Source organism: Tenrec ecaudatus, chromosome 2, assembly GCF_050624435.1.
Source record: "Tenrec ecaudatus isolate mTenEca1 chromosome 2, mTenEca1.hap1, whole genome shotgun sequence".
NCBI classification, from domain to species: Eukaryota; Metazoa; Chordata; class Mammalia; order Afrosoricida; family Tenrecidae; genus Tenrec; species Tenrec ecaudatus.
Genome location: NC_134531.1, coordinates 148358214 through 148366595, shown reverse-complemented (window position 1 = coordinate 148366595; position 8382 = coordinate 148358214). Strand labels below are relative to the sequence as shown.

Sequence of the window (8382 nt, the reverse complement as noted above, 5' to 3'; positions counted from 1 at the left end):
CCTTCTCTGGTGGGGAGGGGCAGCCAGGAGCAAAAGTGATGGCGTAGGCCAATTCTACTCTGAGAGAACGGTGGAGCCATTCTGGAACAAGGAGGAGAGGAGGGGCCTACGCTTTCTTGTACAAATACCTGCCTGGTGGCAGCCTGGCACTTGGTGAAAACGGGGGACAAGGTGGGCCAGGGAGGTGAGCCAGTTGGCTGCTGTGGTTGTTGGGGTGGATGGGAGATGGTGAAGACTGGGAGACGGAGAAGAGTGAGACTGAGAAGAACGGAAACAGGCCTCCGGGGACTTGCTGGGCCACTGGCACTCTGAGTGGGGTCGAGGGCAGGGGAGGACTGGAATCCGGTGGCACAGTGGGGTAAGCATCAGGCTGCTAACGCCAAGGTTGGAAGTTCATGCCCGCCCCCTAGCTGCTTCTTGGGCGAGAGAAGAGGCAGTGTGCTCCCATAAAGACTGACCAGCTCAGAGACCTGCAGCAGTTCTCCTCTGACCCATTGGGCCACTTTGGTTGGAACCGGCTCCACAGCAGTGGGGTTTGGGCAGTGGGTAGGAGTCTGACTTGGTGGGCAACTTCATCCCTCAGGGTCAGGGGAACGTGAGAGACAAGAGAATAGGCGTGGGGTGGGGTGGGGGGCCAGGTCCCTGTGTGGGAAGGTGTTTGACAAGCTTTTGGGCACCTGTCTAGGCCTTCCAAAGCTCTGAGCTGAGCACTTGGCCCACCTGGGGCATTCAGAATCCCTTGGAATGGTGGTGGGAAATCTAATTCTCTAGTCTCTGGATCTTGCCCTGGGGGGTACCTTCCCAGTATCAGCAGGTCCCTCCCTCATGAATGACCCTCTCCCCACCCCCAGCTCCACAGCATTCCAAGTTCCTGGGGCCCCACCCCTCACCTGGATCTGGGAGAGCAGGTGGGACCGGGAGGGCTCAGACAAGTGGGAGGGGTAGTGACATTCCCAGCACTAGAGCCTGCAGCCCGGGCCAGGTGGACCCCTCAGGAAGAGGGAGAGGGTGGAGCTGGCTTGGAGAGAAAGGGAGAAAATCCCCTCTCCTTTCCTCTCTGGAACAGAAGGGGCTGTTCCCGCACACTGGTGAGGAAGTGGGGGTGTAAGACAGAAGGTCTCCTCACTGAGTCCGTGCCCTCAGTCCTCTGGCCTCCAGTCTTTGCCCCTGCAGCCTCACCACCGCTCCCCTCCCCTCCCAGGCCTCTGTGCAAGGGCTGCCCCTAGCCTGGAACTTTCTCCTTATCCAGTCCCAAGGCCCACCTTCATTCCTGGCCTAAGTCTGCCCCTTTCCTAATTCTCAAATCCCAAAGAACACTCTTCCAGGCCACTGCTAGCTAGACCAGACAGGGCCATGACACATAGAACCCTCCGTACTTGGCCCCATGCCACCCTCATCAGATATTTGGGGAAGGGAAACCCAAGGAGTGACCAAAATTGTAGATTTTTCCCCCTGCTATTAGCTGCTTAGGGATCACTTAGATCAACCTCTTATTTTTTAGGCTTCGATGGTAGAAAGGACTTGCCTATGGTCTCTGTATCTCTGTCTGTCTGTCTGTCACACACACACACACACACACACACAGTCTGAGCCACGAGTTCTACGTCCTAGGCTCCAGTGCTCCTATGATGGAGGGGAGGAAATGGAGACTGAGGGAAAAGGGTCCCGAGGTCCCTATGGCGGGAGGGTCAATGATGGTGGCAGGCAATTATGTGCTGGGTTGGGAATCCTCTGCCCTTGGCTGCCCCACAGTAAGGGGGCCAAACACCTTGCAGAGGAGCCCACCCATAACTTGGCAGCGGGGGTGCTGTAGAACTAGGGTGTTGGGGAGTCCACAGGGAAGGCCCTTGGGTGGAAGATTTACATCACCTCAAACCCTACTGGGAGCTGAGAGTGGGTGCCCTGGGGGCCAGGGGGCACTGGGGATGCAATCACAGGCTAATAGCCTCCCAGCTTGAGATGCAATTAAGGTGAATTCCCAGTGGGCCTGGAGGCAGAGGGAAGGGCAGCTCCTTGTTTGGCATAGGGGGTGGGGACCCACCCCTGCAGTCCTGGCTCAGTATCACTGGATAGGGGTGAGGGTGGGCAGGAAAGAGACTCCCAATAGAAGGAAAGACAGGGGTATGGGTGTACAGCCAAGCCCTTCCCCCCCCTGTGCGGCGCTGCGCGTGCGCACACACACACACCATCCCCAGTGAAGCACTCTGGAGGGATGAAAGGAAGGCGTCTTCGTGGCACTGTGGCTAAGCACCTGGTTGCTACCCTGAGTTTGGTGATTCAAACCCACCAGCTGCTCTGTGGGAGAGAGACCTGGGAGCTGGTATCCACAAAAACTTGTCTTCACAATGCTTTGGGCAGTTCTACCTGGCCTACAGGCCCTCTCTGAGTCAGGAGGGACTGACAGCAGTGGGTTACTGTCCAGGGACTGCAGACTTGATAGTAGGGAGGACCAAACTGAATGACTTCCGGCCCCTAGCCTTTCTGAGGCACCCCCTCCCTCCCCTCTGAAGGACAGGTGCCCTGGGCAGGGCCGAGAGAGTTGAATGAGTGACATGCAAAATGCTTAGCTCAGAACCTGGCCCTTTCCAGGGTTCTGGAATTCACCATCTGGGGGGGGGGTACATTTAAGAAGGCAGTATTAGCATGGACTTGCTCCTTGTCCTCAGGCACAGAGGCCACTGAGCCTCAGGCTTGTTGTGAGTAAACAGAGCTAATAGCCCTTGCTTGCCAACACTTGGGGCTGTGAGAATTGAGTACAATTGGCATTGGGTGCCATTGAGTTGAGTTTTCGATGCCTAGTGACCTCAGGTGACAGAGTAGAGCTCCCCATTGTTTATTCTAGGTTTTGATCTTCATGAGAGCAGATTGGCAGAGCTTCCTCCCTCAGACACATTGAGTGGATCCGAACTGGCAACCTTTGGCCTGTCTGCAGGCACTTCACCTTTGTGACACCGTGCTCCAGAAGGGAGGTGATCTGGGATGCTGATTCTCCGTGGGTGGTGGCTGCTGGCACAGAGAAGTGTCACTCCCAGAACCCCAGGTCACAGCGTCTATGATCTGCTGTGCTCACAAGGCAAGCTCTTCCTCATCCCAGGTTCCCCCCTCAGGGACTCGGGCAGTGGGCCAACAAAGTCCCAACCAGCCCATAGCTGGTCTGGAGAGATGACTCTTTGCTGAAGCCGGATGGTGGGTGAAGAACCCTTTCCATTCAGAACTTCCCACCATCCTCTGCAGCAGAAGCTGAGGACACGCTGGTCGAAAGCTTTGTCCTCCCAAAGCTGTATCCCCCCCAGGCCAGAGTCAGCTCCCAGGGCAGAGAGTGGCCAGGACCCACAGAGACCCCTCTGATCGGCTTTGGTTGGCACCATCTCATGTATGCGTCACCAGAATCCTGTCGGGGAGGCATCGTTCCCTGGGCGACAGTGGTGAAACAGGCTAGTCATTGGTAGACTCTGGACTTGAACTTAGGGCTGGCCCATAGCTTGGACTCTGAAGGATGAGGCACAGTGTTTGAGGGGCAGGAGAAGGTAAGTAATAAGCCCCCTCCTTCCCTTGGGGTTTCTCACCTCCTCCCACCTGGAGGCCTGGAATGGGTTAGCCTGGGGGGGTGGGGGTTGCGCAGGACACTATACTCAGAAGTGCATTGGGCCTCAGGACTCTTGGGGATAGGCCCAGGCTGGTGTCAAGCCAGCACTGAGGGGGTGACCAGAGCCCTACCAAGGGCAAGGGATAGCCAGGGCGGTGGTTCCTTCTCACCTGCCTCCTCACCCCCTGAGAATGAATCCAAGTCCTCAAAGATGTACAGCCCAAGCCTGCTGAGGTGGCTGCTCGGGGGAAATATAGACTTGGATTTTCTAGGCCTGGGATGACTCAGCACAGCTGGGCCTCAGTTGTCCCCTCTGGGTGGATGGGGGTGGGTGGCACAGGAGGCAGAGTTGGTGGTCCCTAACTCTGGAAACGTCGAGTTTCAAACAAGAGGCACTGGCCACGTCTTCCTCTGCCAGCCCAACCAACCAAGCAGCTCTGCCCGGGAAGAGGCAGCCATGTTCTACCGAGAGCCCAGCCCCGGGAAGGGACCCCAGAGCTCCGGCCAGCTCTGCTCACCTGCTGGCGCCCCTGGCCGACGCCTCGGCCCTAGTTTCCTTATCTGTCAAACGGGGATAATAAAATCACCCTGTGCCAAGATTTAATAAAGAACACTTGCAAGGAAAGCACAAGCATTCATTCTGCAAACCTTTGTTTCCTTTGCCCCCACTCCAGCCTCTGGCAACCGAAATCCCCCCTCCCCCGCCCCTCCTCCTCCCCGCCTCTGCTTTAAAATGCACCGGCAGGGAGAAAAGGACGGTTATTAAGGGCACCGGAGAGGAGGCACGTGCGAGCCCCGACTTCCACAGCTGTATGGATGAAATGATTACGTGGTCCCTGTTATTGAGTTACTGACACCAGAGAAAAGCAGGGCTGGCAGGACCTGGGAAAGGAGACGCTGGCTGGCCCCACTCCCTGACTTTTAAAAGCAAACAAGCCTGGGAGAGTGGCTGGCTCAAGGTCAACCAGAGAGTTGGGACTCAAATCCAGTTTGTTGTGGTTTTGCTTTAGGACCCGGGAGGGGCCCAAGATGCTCTGGGAGGGGACAGCCCTGCAGTGGCAGCTCTAGTGTTGGTGCCACTCAGTGAGGTAGCTCACAGTACCATGCCCGTGTGGGCTGGGCATTCTAGGAATCCACTTGGGGGTGAAGCTCCAGCCCTCGCCCCATAAGACCTTGATCTCTCTGCACCGTGGCCGTGGAGGGCACCTCAGGCCAACCAGAATAGTTCCGCACCCCCACACCTGCCCAGGTGTGAGACGTATCACAAGGAGGTGACCAGCGACACTGTCAGGGCGACCCCTCTTCCTGTGACACAAGCTACAGGCTGCCACATCTGTCACAGTCACTGAGGACCCTGGAGTCAGTTTGGTGTTCACCCTCTGCCGGGTTCAGGTGGTGTGGTCAGCTCTCTCTGAACACCCCACACGGATGCCCCAGGAGTCGAACAAGGGGGCCCTGGTGCTCTTGACCATTCTCTTGTCACTTGTAATAGTGCCTGGTACACAGTCTCACTGCCATGAATCAATGCCAACCCACAGCGACCCTGTAGGACACGGTGGAACTGCCCCTGTGAGTTGCCAAGACAGGAATAGAAAGATGAGTCTTTCTCCCATGGAGCAGCCAGTGGTTTCCAACTGCTGACCTTTCCAATAGCAATGCATAACCATTACGCCACCAGGGGCTTCTTGGCACACAGTAGGCCTTCATAGATATCTATTGAAGGAAAGAAGGAAGGAAGGAAGGAGGTGGCAGGAAGGCAAAGGAGCGCCCCCAGGACAGAGCCTGTGAGACTGTGGTCACCATCACAAGGGCCTTCTCCAAGTGTGCTAAACAAAGTCATAGATACTCGTGTGTCTAATAGAGAACTTTATGTCAAAGAGTAATTGTATAATAAGAAAACATCAGAACCAAGTCCAAATCAAGTCCCTAAGCCTGATATTAGCCCATACGTCTGATACCAATCTATAGTTTCCTCTTCAGACTCACACAACGCATGCAATGACCCCAAATGAAGGAAGATCACAGGTCAGTGGGTGGAAAGTCTTGCAGATCCAGCGGCTGTGGAAGCATCTCAGCACTGGCATGGGTCTCCATGTGGCTCCTCCAGCTCCAGGGCTTTGGTTCCATCAGGGGTCTCCATGTGGTTTGTCAGCAGGAAGACAAGCAGAGTGTCTTACCTCCAGGGAAGAAGACCGGGAGTTCCCAGAATCCTCAGGAGGCCATGCCCACACAGAGGCCTCATTGGCTATGGCCTGACTAACAGGCTAGACTCCGCCCCTTCATAAGTTGACTGGAGATTATGTAACTGTCGCAACAAGGCTAAGTCCACATGTGGCCTTGGCCCCTGGGCCCAGTAGCAGCTGTGGGTGTGAGGAGAGTATTCACCTGGAAAGAGGGCTGGAGCTGCTGGGAGGAAGAGGGAGATTAGACAGCACAGGAGGTTGGTGGAGGAGAGAGGAAAGGAGGCTGAGTGTCTTCTGAGGAGCCCTGTGAAGGAGTAGATGGGGTTGTAAGGCTGGGGTGGGGTGTCTGAGACACACTTGCTCAGGCCTGCGGGGCTCTGCCAGCAAAGACCACCTCTACTTCTCTGAAGCAGGCAGAGCTCAGCTCCAGCTGCTCAGGATACTGTTGCCATGGAGATGCCAAGGAGCTTCAGAGAGGATTAGAGGCGCTGGGCGTGGCCTGCTCCAGCATGATTTGAAGTCTGAGATGGGGCCCGGGGGCAAGGTTGGGCAGCAAAGGGGTTTGATGGGACCTTGTCAGGCCCAGCACTCACTGACATGTGCCAAGTAGTAGCCAGTGGCTTTGGAGTTCCCACCTGGGCCTGAATCCCAGTGGTGGGTTGGACAAGCGATGTTATAGCTCTGAGCCTCAGTTCCCTCATCTGTAAAGGGGGCTGCTGATGCTGTCATAGCAGTGTTGTTACTTTCACAGGCGCTCCTGCAGGGGAAGCACAGGCCTCGTGCCAAGTGCATGCCCAGTAAGTGGTAACTATTATTCCCGTAATTGGTGTTAGGGTTGGGCTCTACAAGAGTCTGCCCTGGAGGCAGCAGCTCCCTGCCCTCCCACCTGCTCTTGGGATCCTGGGAGAGGCTGGAGAGAGGCCTGACGCTGCCTCCACAGATAGAGTCAATGATCAATGAGTCAGGAGTTATGTCATCCTTTGAACATGGGCCTGGAAGCTGTGCCGCAGGCGCATCTGAAAAATAAATAATAACAATGTGAATAATTCACAGAATCTGTGTGAATAATTCACCACGGCCTCCCAAGCACCAGCCGTTTAGTCACCGCAGACCCAGCTCCGGTCCAGTCTGCCTCTGGCGGCCCCACTGGCCTTGGGGAGTACGGCCTGGCTGCAGGGGCAGGAGGTGGAGGGCATGTGGGGACATTTGGAGGCTGCAGCGTCTTGGGGAGGAGCTGGCAGCCTTGGGAGGGGGCAGTGCGGGGAGGGGAACTGATGATCTCTCTGGGTTCTAATGAGACCCAGGGGCTGAAGAGGCCAGAGGCCACTCCACTGGGGTCGCTGAGCCAGGGGGACCCTGCAGCTAGCCACCTCATGCCACCTTCCTCTCTGGGCTGCACATAAATCGGAATCGACTAGACAGCGGTGAGTTTTGATTTTTGGGGAGCAAGGAGTTAGTACCCCAAACTGCATTTACAAAGACCCCCAAACTGTAAAGCCTCACTCTGAAATCAGTCCTGAGAGGCCCACAGACATCTCGTGTGTCTCTGGGGACACAGCGCAAGGTGGTGGTGGTGGTTATATGTTATATGTCTGGACTCAGGACTCCAGGCAGAGCCCAGTTCAAGCCTCCACTTCCTGTATGATCTATTCAAATGGCGCAAGCGTTCCGGGTCTCCATTGCCTTGTCTGTACAATGGGGATTGAAAACACCTACCTCATCCCGGTATTATTGGTCTGCAGTTGAAATGATGTCATGAGCATAAATTGCTTAGTGCGATGCCTGGCACATAGTAAGTGCTAAAAAGCTGTTGCTGCTATAGATATTCATTATCTTTCCAAAGATAGCATGTTGGGGACTCGGGGTGGGAAGAGGGCTGATCAGATGTTGCAGGTGTTCGAACAAGACATGATCTGTAAGCCCAAGGGATGCTGCTGTTAGTGCATGGGGTGGTGGCCAACTGAGATCCTCCATGCAGAGCCCCCCCCTCCCAATCCTAAGGAGCCTGTTGACCCATCGCCTTCACACTGGCCACCAATGGTGATTTTCTTCATTACGGGTTTGCTTTTTGATTGGCTGCCTTCCCCACAGACAGCGAGCCCCATGAAAACAGGGACCTCGTCTGGCTTGCTCACCATTCTATCCCCACTTCCTGGATGGCTGCTTGGCCCATAGCAGATGCTCAATAAATATCTGTGGGCTGAATAAATGTATTCATATTCATCAGTGGGGCAAGATTTTAGAAGGACCAGAGCCTTCACTGGGGTGGGTCAGCAGGCACTCTGGGGTCAGCAACTGGGGTGCAGCTTTGGAGGAGGGGCGGGTGATCCTGGGGGCAGACATGCACCTGTAGGCTGGCTGCTGGAGATGCTGCTGAGGGGGCGATGTTTATAGCCCCCTGGTGTCTCACCTCCCAGGTACGCGTTCCCGCAACCAATATTATAAGCGAACCCCTATCGGTGGCACAAGCTCGCTGCGCCTTCCTCGGTAATGATTTAATCACTTGTTTAGAATTTCCTGTGGCATTAATGATTATCCCCCAGAACAGGGGGAATAATTGGCTGTGTTCTCACGGTGAGCAAGCTCCCTGTTAGTGGGGAACTAAGTCTGTTC

General features: G+C 55.6%; 1 long non-coding RNA gene across 1 annotated transcript in view; it reads right to left on the bottom strand.

Moving 5' to 3' along the window:
* Nucleotides 1-5325: 5325 nt before the first annotated feature.
* Nucleotides 5326-8382, bottom strand: part of LOC142441040 (uncharacterized) — a 47176-nt gene continuing 44119 nt past the window's right edge. The window contains exon 3 of the long non-coding RNA XR_012782896.1: nucleotides 5326-6785. This is a non-coding gene — a long non-coding RNA (uncharacterized LOC142441040). The remainder of the gene's footprint in view (nucleotides 6786-8382) is intronic.